This window comes from Coenobita brevimanus, chromosome 91 (genome assembly GCF_032717465.1).
Source record: "Coenobita brevimanus isolate Jiangsu-jjx chromosome 91, ASM3271746v2, whole genome shotgun sequence".
Lineage (NCBI taxonomy): Eukaryota > Metazoa > Arthropoda > Malacostraca > Decapoda > Coenobitidae > Coenobita > Coenobita brevimanus.
Window position 1 is genome coordinate 14,441,731 of NC_137044.1, and position 15,000 is coordinate 14,456,730.

The window sequence follows — 15,000 nt, forward strand, 5'->3', positions numbered from 1 at the left end:
ACTCCCTTCTTCCTCACTTCTCTCCCTCATCACCCTTCTTTTACTTTTCTCCACTCTACTGTCCCATTCCTCTCCTTTCCCTCCCTCATTCCTGCCCTCTACTTTCCCACTCCTCTTTCCCAGTACCTCTCCCTCTCCCCCCTCCCCCTTTCCCCTCTCCCACCCCTCTCCAATCCTCAAACCCGGGCACTGATAAGAGATGCTTTAAATCCGCCCCGCAAGCAGACTGTGTTATCAGCTGTACGACAGTTTGGGTCCTCATGTAAACAAACGGCGTCGCTGCCAGCCGTACGAGTTTATGGCCTGGGAAGTGAACTCGGCATATCTCGTTGTCTGATCCTGTGAGTGGGATTTAACACTGAGCTTGGGATTTTACGTGGGATTTAATTCTGAGCGTCGGATTTAACTTGGAATTTAGCACTGTGTATGGGATTTAAATGTGGGATTTTAACATTGATCATGGGATTTAACAATGTGTGTGGGAATTAATGTGAGGTTTAACACTAACCATGAGATTTAGCAATGAACACAGCGTGAGATTTGACGTGGGTTTTTACAGCATGGGAATTTTATATGGGATTTAACACTGAACTGTGGATTTAATAATGAACATGGGATTTAATGTCTGATGTAACACTGTGTATAGATATTTAAAATAGAATTTAACACTGAACATGAGACCTCTCCCTCCCCCGCCTCTTATTCCCCCTACTCCTCCTCCTCCTCCTCTTCTTCTTCCTCCAACTCCTCTTCCTCCTCTTCTGCCTCTCATTTCCTGCTGGGTCGCCTGGAGTGACCAACACCCCCCCCCCCCGGGAGGAAACAAGTGCAGAGAGAAAATATTGGTGTTGTTCCCCTCCTTCTCTCTCTCTCTCTCTCTCTGATTGTTGATCTCAAAACATTTTCCTTGTCCAATGAAGGAAAATCACTCTTTCCTCTTAATTATTTCGCTCTTATTCTTCTCTCATGATCACCATCATGATCATCATCGTCATCATCATCATCACTTCAGTCACAGTCATATTCATCGTCACCACATTATCAAAATCATCACTACCACCATCACGACAACCACAACCATCACCATTACAGTTATATCCATCATCATCACCACAGTCATCACTACCACCACCACTACCACCGAATCACAACCACCACCACCACACAGTCACAACCATCACCATCACCTCAATCACCATCATCATCTCCATTACATTAGTGGCTCCCTGTAATTACCTTGTAGATTAAAGGTATAATTGAAGGTAGGACATTTTCTGACCTTAATGTAACTGATTAGCTAATTAAAGGTGAAGGTTACTCTCTCTCTCTCTCTCTCTCTCTCTCTCTCTCTCTCTCTCTCTCTCTCTCTCTCTCTCTCTCTCTCTCTCTCAACCAGCGTTACATAAGGATGGGTACAGTTTGAGAATGTGCCACTGTAAGTATGTCAGCCGTATGTTCCTAAGTACATGAGTAAGTAGGTAGGTGCGTGGGTAGGTATGTATTTGAGTAGGAATGTAATGGCAGTGTATATGTAATATCATTGTAAGTTGATATTGAATTAGAAGCAGGTCTTGTCATTTCGATATGCATGTTTCCATTGCGTTTAAACGATTGGAGGTCATAGGCAGAGAGAAACTTACACTCAGAGAGAGAGAGTTCCAGAGCTGACCAGCAGTGCATATGGCAGACTGAGAGAACCGGTGGGTAGGTAGGTAGGCAGGTGTTTGTTTAGGTAGGCAGGTAATGAAGAAGGTAGACAGCTGAGATAAGAGTGTACAGGTAGGTAGGTGAGTAGATAGGTAGCTAAATAAGTGTGTAGGTAGGTTGTAAGTAGGTAGGTAGGAAGAAATATGCTAAATTAGGGAGACAAGCAGGAGGGTGGACAGCTAAGACAAGAAAATAGATGAACATGTTAGTAGATATGTAGGTAGGCAGGTATATAGGTAGGTTTATGGATGTGTACTTAGGACGGCAGGTAAATAATAGTAGGTAAGAGATGAACAGGCAGGCAAGGGTGTAGGTATTTAAGTGGGTAAGTAAGTAGGTAGGTCGGTAGGTAGGTATGTCGGTAGGTAGGCTGGGAAATAGGTTGTGTTAAGCTTCGTGTTGTTAGGTCGTAAGAAGGGAGGGGAGGGGAGAGAGAGATGATGAAGAGAGGGGCAGAGGGAAAAGGGGAGGTGATGAATGGATAGAAGAAAGGAAGAGCGGGTGAGAAATGGGTTGGAAGGATGGAGGAAAGGAAGAGAAGATAAAAGAATAGGGATGGAAGGATGGAGGAATGGAAGAGAAGGTGAAACAACAGGGATGGAAGGATGGAGGACAGGAAGAGAAGATGAAAGAACAGGGATGGAAGGACGGAGGAAAGGAATGGAAGAGATGAGAAATAGGATAGCCAGACTCAGGGAAGAAAGCGAAGGAACGGGAGGTGATGAATGAAGGTAGGAAAGAGGATAGAGGAAAAGGAAATGATATCGAAGAGTGGATTAATGGGGGAGAAGAAAGAAGTGAGATGGATAGATAAAGTAAACGAAGAACAGAAAGAAGCATGGGATGGATAGGTGAAGGAGAGGAAGGTAGGCAAGTGAGATGATGAACAGAGGAAGGATTATGGAAGTTAGCAATAATGTTACCTCCCCACACAAGCTTTTTATTTAACTCGTTTACTTAGGTGGAACTGGTCTAAGTTGCTGAAAATTTTGAGACCGAAGGAATTATTATTATTCTCCCTTTTCCACATAAAATTCCCAAAGTTCTCATGCATAATATTTTTTTTTTTAGCTTTACCAAGTGCGTTTTGTGAAATTCTTACTTATTATACTTATTTCGCTTTAACTTTGTCTAGATTTTTGCTCATATGTAGCTTACTTCACCAACTCAGTGGTAGAAAAAGACAGTACGACAGCTCTACATCATTTTCGCAGAGAGAGAGAGAGAGAGAGAGAGAGAGAGAGAGGGTGGCAAAGGGAGGCCTCACATGCAATAAGGCCCACCGTGGCATTCTTGCGTGAGGGTACATCCTACTTATGGACCCCTCTCTTCCTCTCTCACTCACTCTCACTCTTTCATCTTACTCTCATTACTCTCTCTTTTCCTCCTGTTTAACTCTTATTCCTTCATCTCTCACTTCATCCTCCACTTTTTACTTCTTTTTTTTCTTCTCTCTGACTTTCAGTCCCTCAACTCTCAGTTTCATCTTCCCTTTTTTACGACTCTTTTTGCTATCTCGTCCCCTTCTTTCATCTCTCTCTAACTCTCATTCTCTCACTCTCACTCTTTCATATTTTACTCCTTTTACTCTCTCTTCCTTTTTTTTTCTTCTCGTTCACTCACTCTCACATCTTCTTCTGAGGTTTTATTTCTTGCAACCCTTAGTTGATTTTGGATTGAGAAATGCCTATGGTAGTGATGAGTCAAGTATAGTCTCTCTCTCTCTCTCTCTCTCTCTCTCTCTCTCTCTCTCTCTCTCTCTCTCACCTACCCACTCACCCAACTCATTCATTCCCTCCCTCCTTCCCCTCTCCCTCTCTTTCCTACGCCTCTCACTCAGTCACCCTCCCCTCTCTCACTCTCTCACTCTCTCACTTTCTATTTTCCGCCTCCCCGTCCGTGTCAATTAGAAGGGGCGAGACGGGAGGGGGGGGAGGGAGGGGATGAGGTCAGGTCGAGGTCAGGGTCACGTGAGAGGGGGAGGGGGAGAGGGGAGGGGGGTGAGTGGAGTAGGAGTGAGAGGGGAGAGGGAGGGAGGGGAGTGAGTGGAGAAGGAGTGAGAGGGGAGAGGGAGGGAGGGGAAATGGGGGTAGGAGAAGGAGAGGGGGAGGGGAGAGAAGGGGAGAGCGGTCTTGGAGTGGGGGGAGGAAGAGAGGTAGGGGAAAGTGAGCAGGGGAATAGGGAAACCGGGGGATGAAGGGGAGAGGGGGGGTTGTAGAGGGGGTGAGGGAACAAGAGAGGGGTGGAGAGTAAAAGAGGGGAGGGAAAGGGGGAGGGGGGGAGAGAAAGGGGAGGGGGAGAGAAGGGGGAAGGGGACAGAGGACTGACTTAGGGACTTGTAGCTGTGAATCATGAGGTGGGTCTGAATAATCCGGGGACTGGGTGGCTGGAGGGGGGGTTGCCGTATTGCCTTATTCCCGTATTAAAGGTGTGACCGTATTAAAGATATCGTATTAATTACATGACCTTATTAAACATATCGTATTAAGATGTTGTAACCGTATGAAGATGTGTCCGTATTAAAGATGTGGCCTTATTGATGACGTATTAAAGATGTGGCCGTGTTAAAGCTATCGTATTAAAGATGTGTCCGTGTTAAAGATGCGTACGTATTAAAGATGTGACCGTATTAAAGATGTGTCCTTATTAAAGATGTGACCGTATTAAAGATGTGTCCTTATTAAAGATGTGACCGTATTAAAGATGTGTCCTTATTAAAGATGTGGCCGTATTAAAGATGTGATCGTATTAGAGAGGCAGCAATAGAGAGAAATTAAAGTTTTTTTTTTTTTTTCTATGGCGTGATTTCATTGTGCCAAAAACTGTTCAAGTAGAAGATTTATTGCCACATTTGTAGTTTATCATCATCATCATCATCATTAACATCATCATCATCATCATCAGCGTCCACTCATCATTATCCTTTCCTCGCCTCCCTCCCTCCCAAAGACCTTGACAGAATTAATGAGGTATTGGAGGGCGAGAACTGACCCCTTCACCCCAAACACCTTTTTTCATTTTATTAATCTTAGGAGAAACGTAACGACCCACAGGGATTATTGTACTGTATATGTAACCTCATAACTATATGGAAAGAGTTAAAGCCAGTGAACATACTCCCTTCCCCCCATCCATCTGCTTCCACCTCCTCCTCCTCCTCCTCCTCCTCCTCCTCCTCCTTCTTCTTCTTTGCTATCTGTGTCTCATTCTATAGTAGTTTAGTTCACACTCTTGTAGGAGTTGCCTAGCATGGGTAAACTGGCATTCAGCAGTTATCCTCTCTTCCTATGTTTTTGTCCTTATTTCCTCCATATTTCCTCCTCTCCCCCTCATCAGTAAAGAGTGAAGAGGAGTAAGGTCTTAGAAATAGGGAATTAAATGTCTGCTTTCCTTCCCCCTCCTTCCATTCTTTCCCATCGCCTGTATTAATAAAGCCAAAGAAACCTGGGAAGGGTCACGTGGGATCAGGGCTTGTATTTTCACAGTGTCTTAAACCAGTTTCAGCTATAAATAACATCTCTATAGTATTCAGTTTTTATCATCTATCTTTTTGTCCCGTATATTTCGCATTGGTATTTGCTTGGGTTTGAGTGTGAAGTGTTTGGTAGTTAAATAAGTGAAGATGTGAATAATTAGAGTTATATGTAATTCAGCCCAAGAAATTTTATGAATAGGTCCCCAGGTGAGGTCAGGTAGGGAGCTTACCTGGGCAGAGGGTCAAGGATAGGATGGATGGACGGAGGGAGGGAGGAGTGGATGGATGATTGGGTGGATGGATGAAAATCAGTGGAAGAAGGGAGGGAAGGAGGGAGAGAGGGATGGACGGATTGATGGATGGATAGATGGTGACGAGAAGGGACAGGAGAGGGATGAAAATGAGCTGAAAAATGTAAGAAAGAGGAGATGCACAAGAAAACTAGGGAATGCAAACATCAGCAGACTCAGTAATTCATTCGTCTGTTTGCTCTGGGGTAAAATAAACTGTGATAACTATGCTATGATTATTAGATAAGGATAGTCGAGAAAGGATCGCTCCCTCTATCCACCAGTCCCTCAAGCCAAAGACAGCAGGAAACAGTGAGAAGAAATTGCTGTATAGAAAAACTTTAATTTGCTCGGTCAGCTGTGAATGTGATTTTGTAAACTGGTGTAATTTCTTGTACTTTGAATTTTTTTTTAATTTTTATATACCTGGGTCAAATCCGCTCGTAGTCTCCTTTAAACATAGAGAGAGAGAGAGAGAGAGAGAGAGAGAGAGCGCGGGAAGGGGTGCGAGGTCAAAGGGGGTGCTAAATTAAAGACTTAAAGTGGGGAGTTAAGAAAGGATTTAGCGGTCAGGTGATGATGAGGGACGCGATCAATAATGGGCAGGAAATGGGTAAATAATGGGAGAAAGGAAGATGAAAATAATAATGGGTCTAGGAAGGGTTGATAATGGGAGAAATTAGTGATGCATGAATAAAGAAAGGGAAAGAAAAAATGGATAAAATAATGACTAAAAAATAACGGGGAGGAAATGGGTAAATAGTGGGATGAATGAAGAATGAATGGATGAAGAAAGGGTTAATAAAGCTTGGGAAATGGTAAAAAAATGGGTGAAGGAAGGGATGAATAACAGGCAGGATATGGGTAGGTAAAGGGGGGAATGAAGGAAAGATGAAAATAATGGGCTTTTTTTTTTTTTTTTTTTTTTTATGACATGTCCGTGTATCTTCTGGGTTATCGGTGTAAGTCTGTTTAAACGAAATTGGAATCATTATACTGGATCGAACTCGCGTCCTATTACACAGCCGATCAGTTCTCCGACCACTTGATCACTGAAGGTAACTGCGAATGTGTTGGGGCCATTTTTAATTATCAACACTTGAAGGTAATTTCTCTCTCTCTCTCTCTCTCTCTCTCTCTCTCTCTCTCTCTCTCTCTCACACACACACACACACACACACACACACACACACACACACACACACACACACACACACACACACACACACACACACACACACACACACACACCTCCCCAGACTCCCCTACTCCCATTACTCTCTCTCCCAGACTACACACTCCCCTCCCACTCACACTGTCTCCCCCATCTCTCTGTTACATTTTCTTACACTCACCTCTCCACGCACACACTTCCCTCACCACTCGTTTTCCCCACTCACTCACCTCACTCTCATTTTTTCTCACACTCCCTTCTCCAGTAATACCCTTTCACTCACACTCCCATCACTCACCTTTCCTCACAATCTCCACTCTCACTTTCTTCTCCCACTCACACACTCTCCTATCAGTCGCACTTTTCCTCACACACCCCTCTCACTCTCACTCACACTCACTCCCTCTCCCACCCATTCAGCTTGCCACCCCACCTTGTCATTGACGCTCCCCCTCACCCCCCGGCATGCGTGATGAAGTACAGGTGTGCTTGCCAGGTAACGAGCGCAGTACAGGTGTTGCAAGCAGTGAGAGAGAGAGAGAGAGAGAGAGAGAGAGAGAGAGAGAGAGAGAGAGAGAGAGGGAGAGAGAGAGAGAGAGATGCAGAGGAAGTGGGGAGATAAAGAATTGAAGAGATGGGGAGGATATGTTGAGGATATTGAGGTAGAAAGGAGAGGGAGAGAGGAAACAGGATAAGAGGGGTTGAGGGGTATGTAGGGGAGAGAAATGGAGGAGGAGGAGGGGGAAGAGATGGGAGGAAGGGAGAAGAGTGGTGAAGAGGAGAGAGGAGGGAAGTGGTGATTACTTGAAAGGGAGTAAAGGGAGCAAAGGGAGGGAAGGAGGGTTATGTATGGGCAGTGGAAAAGGTGACTACAAGTGATGGGAGGGGGAGAGGAGGTAGGAGGGAGAGCGGGGGAGGGGTGTAGTGAAGGCCAAAGATATATCACTTAAGAATTATTAAAGAACCTCCTTAGGACATATTGTACAGTGTTTTTTTCCCGTAACACCTCTTCCTAAGCAATTTGTTTAGCACATTGCAGATCAGGATTCTCTTTCATGCTAGTGATGCAAAGGATGTCGGCAAAAAAATAACATAAATGTCATACAAGAAAACGTTAAGCTGTAATATACAAAATAGATCGCTGAGAAAGAGGTGTTACGGCTCTTCCCATACCTCCCAAATTACGTCCCTAAATCCGACGAAAATACGAGTCTGTCGGAACCGTATTTTCGTCTATTCAAGAGGGCTCCCTTGGCACTTCTTGACTAGTTTATTTTGTGATGCCGCATGTTAACACACTCAGGCTCCTATGACCCACTCTCAGCTGAATAAAATCGTCTGGTGTTAGCTGGATTAGATTACTTGATATTTTCCTACCATGGTACTGTTAATCTATTTATCTAGCTATCTATATGTCTATCGCCAGACGCTTTAATCCATTCATACTTTATACATGCTTTATAAGGTATACATCGACTTGAAATAATAATAATAATAATAATAATAATAATAAATAATAATAATAATAATAATAACAATAATAATAATAATAATAATAATAATGTAATAGTAATACTGAGGTGTAAGTCTGAGAAATATGTAATAAATAAGGAAGAGAAGATACGAGATAGAGGATAGGAGGCAGGAAAGTGAAGGATGGGGGGAGGAGGGGAAATGAAGAGGGGAGGAAGGACGGAATAGGTGGAGCAGTGAGGGGAGGGGTCGTGGGGGGAAATGGGTTAGAGAATAAGGAGTGGGGAGATGAGAGGGGAGGAAAGAAAGAGGAGCTGGAGATAGTGATGGAGGCGCGAGGGGAAAGTAAAGAGAGACATGAGGGGAGGAAAATGAGGGGAAGGGGAGGGGTTATGAGGGGGAAGGGGGAGGGGACATGATGGGGAGAGGATAAAGGGGGAGGATTGTACCCTGACGCGGGGGAAATTAGGACAGTGTGTGTGAGCTGACAAGGAGTACACACACACACACACACACACACACACACACACACACACACACACACACACACACACACACACACACACACACACACACACACACACACACACACTGACATACATTCGATAGACCCTGAGAGTAACCTATAGACACCATAACACCAATACATACATGTTGTACGTCAGTAGCGTATCGTTGTGTCTGTCCTATATCAAAATGTACACAAGCATTTATACGGCCACTCACACACGCTCATACATACATACATACATTGATTTCTGAATATGCAAACCTAGTTCTCCATGCATCATACATTATCAGTTTTACACACACACACACACACAAATATATATATATATATATATATATATATATATATATATATATATATATATATATATACAGTATATGTATGTATATACGTACATACACACATACACATACATGCACACAAAGATAAAGACACACGTACCCTTATATCTTCAGATCATAAAATACATACACACACTTGTACATACGCAACATTAACATACAGAAGGGTCGTATATCCACAGTACACCTGTACGTCCAAAAGAAAACACACACACACACACACACACACACACACACACACACACACACACACACACACACACACACACACACACACACACACACACACACACACACACACACACACACACACACACACAGCCATGCCTCACTAATCTCCCCGCGGTTTACACATACTCCCATCTCTTTTTGTCTTGATACAGATCATTGCCAGCCAGCCGTTCATCCAGTAAACCACTTCCTTCCAATGTATGCTCGTTCTTGTACGCTCTCTCGCCTTCCTCGATCTCATCCCAGAAGAATGTAGAAGAGGTTGGGGAACTCATTTTGTTTCCTGTTTCTTTCACTGGTTTTATATTGATATGTATCTGAAAAACACATACATACATCTATCCATCCATCCATCTATTCATCCATCCATCCATACATACATACTTACATAACATAAAAAGGTGTTTGCTTCCTTAATCGTGATAGCTTTCAACATCTTTGGTATCGTAGGTGTCACTTGAGCAGAGGAAGCCCGTCTGACGTTAGCCGGAGTACGATATGAAATGCGCAGTAAGCAGCTAAATGTGTGTGTGTGTGTGTGTGTGTGTGTGTGTGTGTGTGTGTGTGTGTGTGTGTGTGTGTGTGTGTGTGTGTTACCAAGTCAGCGAGTACGCCAGACCACTTGCGAGCCGTTCATAATCACCCGGATGCAGACTTGTAACCAACTATCGGGGTGGGAAGCACGTCAGGCAGTGAATTCCGCTCGTGTTGATTAAGACCGTCGGTGGAGGTCAGCAGCTGAAAACCGGTGAATATGTAATTACCTCCGCCCACAAGTTGAACGGAGATTATGTATTCTCCCATGTCTGTAGGGTTGTTTATCTGTCTGTTTGTACACAAGATAGCTCAAAAATCTGTAAACGGATTTCAGTGAAGCCAGGAGGACAGTGGGCATTGAGTCAAGGAGTTGATTTCATTTTGATGTGGATCCGGATTCGGATGCAGAAATAAACCGTAAATTTTATTGGCATCGGCGGAGGTACGTATGTCTTCTGTGTGAATAGTTTACAGGGCAGACAAAGACCGAATAAAGCTCTCGGAGAGCGCATACCTTCGCCATTGCCGGATCCGGATCCGTCCCCAAAATTTAATCATTTATTTCATGGCCTATGGCCTACCTTTCCACACAGTTTCATTGAAATTCATTGAGAACATTGAGAACTTACATTGTGGGGGATCCATAGGATCCGGATCCGGATCTGCCTTAGAATTTAATCAATTCTTTCTTGGCCCATGGCCCACCTTTCAACAAAATTTCTTGGAAATTCATTGAGAACTTTTGGAGATACTGTGTGGACAAACAAAGAGACAAGCATAAGTGGATACATAACCTCCTCCAGCTTCGTTGGCGGAGGTAATTACCTCCATTAACGACGTTGACATGGGGCTGGTTTATAAATAATAAATTACTTCATTGCTGGCAGAGGCATGTGCTCTCTGAATGCTTTCTAGTTACTTTCTTCCCCATGACTGTATGCCAGCTAGACTGTGTTAGTTCCCTTAGCAAATGAGAAATTACCCGACAGTATGGGCTCTTTTAATACTTACCCACGTACCGGTAAAACCTTATAGCCATCAGTGACAGCTGAGGAAATGGTGTCTATTTCTTCCGAGTTGATGCTACGCCATACCTGCCTCACTCATACCTACAACACACCTTCCTCACCCACACCTGCGCCACACCTTCTTACCAACGCATTTAGCAATCATAATTTTGTGTGCATCTGTTGAGAGAGAGAGAGAGAGAGAGTCCTCTTCATTCTCTGCCATCTCCCTTTTCCATTCCACACTTCGCTTTTCCTCTTTCTGCTTACTCTCCTCTCTTCTCCCACATCCTCTCTCCCCTCTCCCTCTCTCCTCTTCTATATCTAACTTCCTTCTGTCCTCTCTCCAACTTTCCTTCCCCCCCTCTCTCTCTCTCTCTCTCTCTCTCTTTACTGACCTTCCCCTCCTCTTCTTACCCTCATCCCTCCTCTCTCTCCCCCTCTCTTTCTCTTCCCCTTCTCCTCTTTCCAGTTTTCCTCCATTTCTCTCCGTTTTATTCTCATTCCTCCTCGTCCAACCTCTCCTTACTCTCCAGAATTCATCCCTCCCTCCTCCTCTCCCCTCATTCACGTTCCGCTCCCTCCTTCCTCCATCTTCATCACCCATCCCTCTCCCTCTCTCCCTCTCCCTCCTTCACCCTTCTCTCCACCGCCCTTTCCCTCCCTTTCCAGTCACCACCCTTCTACTGTAATCCTGTACTAAATGCATTATGAAATACAAAATAAAAAGAGTGTGTGGTAACGTGCTTAGTTGGTGCTGTGTAATTATCAGATTCAATTACATGCCTGCCTCGAGTAGCAGCAGCAGAGTTCAGGACATGTGCCTGTCTGTGGGGGAGGGAAAAGTGTGTGTGTATGCGTGTGTGTGTGTTTATTTTGCATATGTTAAAATTGTCTTCAGTGTGTGTGTGTGTGTGTGTGTGTGTGTGTGTGTGTGTGTGTGTGTGTGTGTGTGTGTGTGTGTGTGTGTGTGCGCATAAAAGATTTAACCCAAGGTGTCTCATTCACCAAAAAAATTATCTAAAATAAAAGTACATTCTCAGGCAGAAAGAGTTAAAGATGTAGTGTCAGTGTCAGCTAAAATTCGCACCCTCTCGCTCCACTACTCACCACGTTAACCTGTTCACTTCCTTGACAACTCCCCGTGAGCGATTTGATTCAGCTTAGGAGAGTCCCACGGTAGAGAAGGAGATAGCAAAGGCTGTGTTTATTCCTACCAGACCGAAAAATGTATCCTCATCTAAAAAAAAAAAAAAAATGGTCTGGAGTTCATCATCATCATCATCATCATCATCATCATCATCATCATCTGGAAGCATAAGAAAGAAGATGCTCTGGTTTTTCCCCTTATCAAACTAAATGTTTCTAGAGATAAGAAATTGATAAAAAAATTCTGTAGATGTCTTCGTAGTTAAGAGATGAAGTAGACGAGTTTGCCCAGGTGAGGAGAGACGTTTAAGATAGTTGAAATAGTCCAGAGGTATATACTCTCTCTCTCTCTCTCTCTCTCTCTCTCTCTCTCTCTCCTCCACCCTAACTCTTCCCTCACACCTGCATTCAATTCCACACCTGCGTGCATCACACACACACACACACACACACACACACACACACACACACACACACACACACACACACACACACACACACACACACACACATTGATAACTATTCACTCGAGCACGTTTTATATCCCTCACCTCAACCTCACTTACTTTCACTAATTACCACACGCACACCTGCACACACACTTTCTCTCTCTCTCTCTCTCTCTCTCTCTCTCTCTCTCTCTGTCTCTCTCTCTCTCTCTCTCTCTCTCTCTCTTTCTCTGATTCTCACGTCGTTCCCCATTCCCTAATTCCCATTCCCCAAAATTCCCACCAACTTTAGTAAATATCTGAAACATTTTGGAAGCCTCAGAAAATTAAATAATATTGTCCCAACTTTGGCCATTCTCGGAACTCCATCCCATTTTCGTGTTTCATTTTTATACCCAATTTTGAACTCCATTCCCACTTTCCATTCCCATTCCCAGATTTCCTATATTTTCTACCCATTTAATGATTCCCACCAGGCCAGTGTGAATCTCCAATTTCCACACCATTTCCAATTTCAGGCCTATTTCTAAGTTCCCATTCCAAAATTTCGCCAACACCTTCATTATATATATATACCTGCAACAAACATTCTCCAGAAAATTAATTAATATTCACCCAACTTTGCCTGCCAGCTACTCTGTCCAACTTCGTACCAAAAAATTATAAACAGGAAAAAAAAAAAAGAAGAAGAATAAATATAATAACTTCGGTGTCTCATTATGCACCATTATTAATATTTTTTTTCGGGTAATTTTTTTTTTTTTTTTTGGGGGGGGGGCTGGAGAAGTTTGCGCCTCTCCCCCTTGTATGTCTTTTATTAGCGTTGCTCTGAGGGCCTTTTTTTTTTTTTTTTACTTTTTTTGGCTGTGTTCCTGGTTCAAAGTTTGCTAGAGAGGAAATTTTTATAGGATGTGATCACGAAAGAGAGAGAGAGAGGGGGGGGGGAGGAGGAAGACCAAAGAGAGAGAAGCTGCTGCCAGTATGAGCTTTGGAAAGGTAGATTAACACAATGATGATGATGATGATGATGGTAGTTGTGATGATACTGATGGTGATGATTGTGGTAATGATGTTGGTATTGATGATGGCAATAAGGATAGTAGTAGTAATGATGAGGATGATAATGATAATAATGATGATGATTATTATATTACAAATATTTATTTATATAGCTGTGCGACTGAAAATACTGTTAATTAGTTACTCGTTTAGGAAAATGAAATATAAATACAGAAAAAACAGCATTTTAAATCGATATTTTACTGGTTTCAGATGACGTCCTCGTAGTGAAAAGATTAAAACCCAGTAAATTAGTGAAGAGAGGAGATTAGAATGATTCAGATAACACAGAAAATGATAGAAAGGTGTAAAAACAAAACAAATCGCTTAGGATGAGGGGTTAGGGAGCTTACTTAACTAAGAATATGGGCAGAGATTATTCTTCCTTCTCATATTCTCTCCTTGTGTGCTTCATAATTAGATATAAAAATAATTGAAGTAGCACCATCCAGTGCTACAGCGGGCGATGAAATGACGGCGAACCTTTACTTATGGCTGTACGGTTGCGGACATAAATACTGATCCACCCTTGAACGATAAATACAGAGGACGTGAACAGTAACTTTTGGTTCTAAGTTATGCAATTTCGAAACCCAGTAGAGTTTTCAAAATATCGTATAAGTGTTTCATAACTGACTAAAAATAACTGGAACTTTATTTTTGTCCGCGACTGAACAAAGCCTGGCATTTAAAAAACTTGGGTAAATTGACAAAGCGTGACATTTAAAATCCGGGATGATAATAGCCAAAAACACTGGCATTTAATTTGCGGGATAAACTTTACCGGAGCACTCCCGAAGATGTGAAAAGTTTGTGGTGAGGCAGACAGACAGGCAGGCAGGTAGGCAGTAACTTAGGCAGGTAGACTGATAAGCAGACAGGTAGAGAGCCAGGCAGGTAAGCAGATAGGCAGTCAGTAAGGAAAGGAAGAAAGGCAGGTAGATAGGGAGGAAGCAAGGAATAAATGACTGAAGGAAGAAAGAAGAAAGGGCCAGGAGGGAAAGAAAGAGGGAATCAAGGAAGGAAGAAAGGAAAGAAGGAAGACAGTCTGTGAAGGTAGCCTGTTGCAGAGTTTCTGGATGAGAAGAGAGAGAGAGAGAGAGAGAGAGAGAGAGAGAGAGAGAGCTCTTCTACTGGTTACCACATTCTTGACCAGAACTTCCAGAATGACGTCTTTTGTATTTTGACTCTCTCTCTCTCTGCAATTGCGTGTAATTATATCAAATTTATGTATTGTGTTTAAATATGTATGTGTCTGTGTGTCTGTGTGTGTGTCTGTGTGTGACTTAATTGATTCACAAGTGTTGTGCATGTGCGCATATGTGTGTGTGTGTGTGTGTGTGTGTGTGTGTGTGTGTGTGTGTGTGTGTGTGTGTGTGTATGTGTACTCTTAGTTGATTCACAAGTGTTTTCCATGCGTGCATATATGTTGTATGTATGTTTGTATGTGTGTGTGCGTGAGATTGTAGTTGAGTCATGTGTGTGTGTGTGTGTGTGTGTGTGTGTGTGTTTGTGTCATACAAGCAATCGGTCCCTCATCCCAGTGCACCTTTTCATTCCCAGCATTCATATTTCTCGCTATTTTTCCCGTTATCTT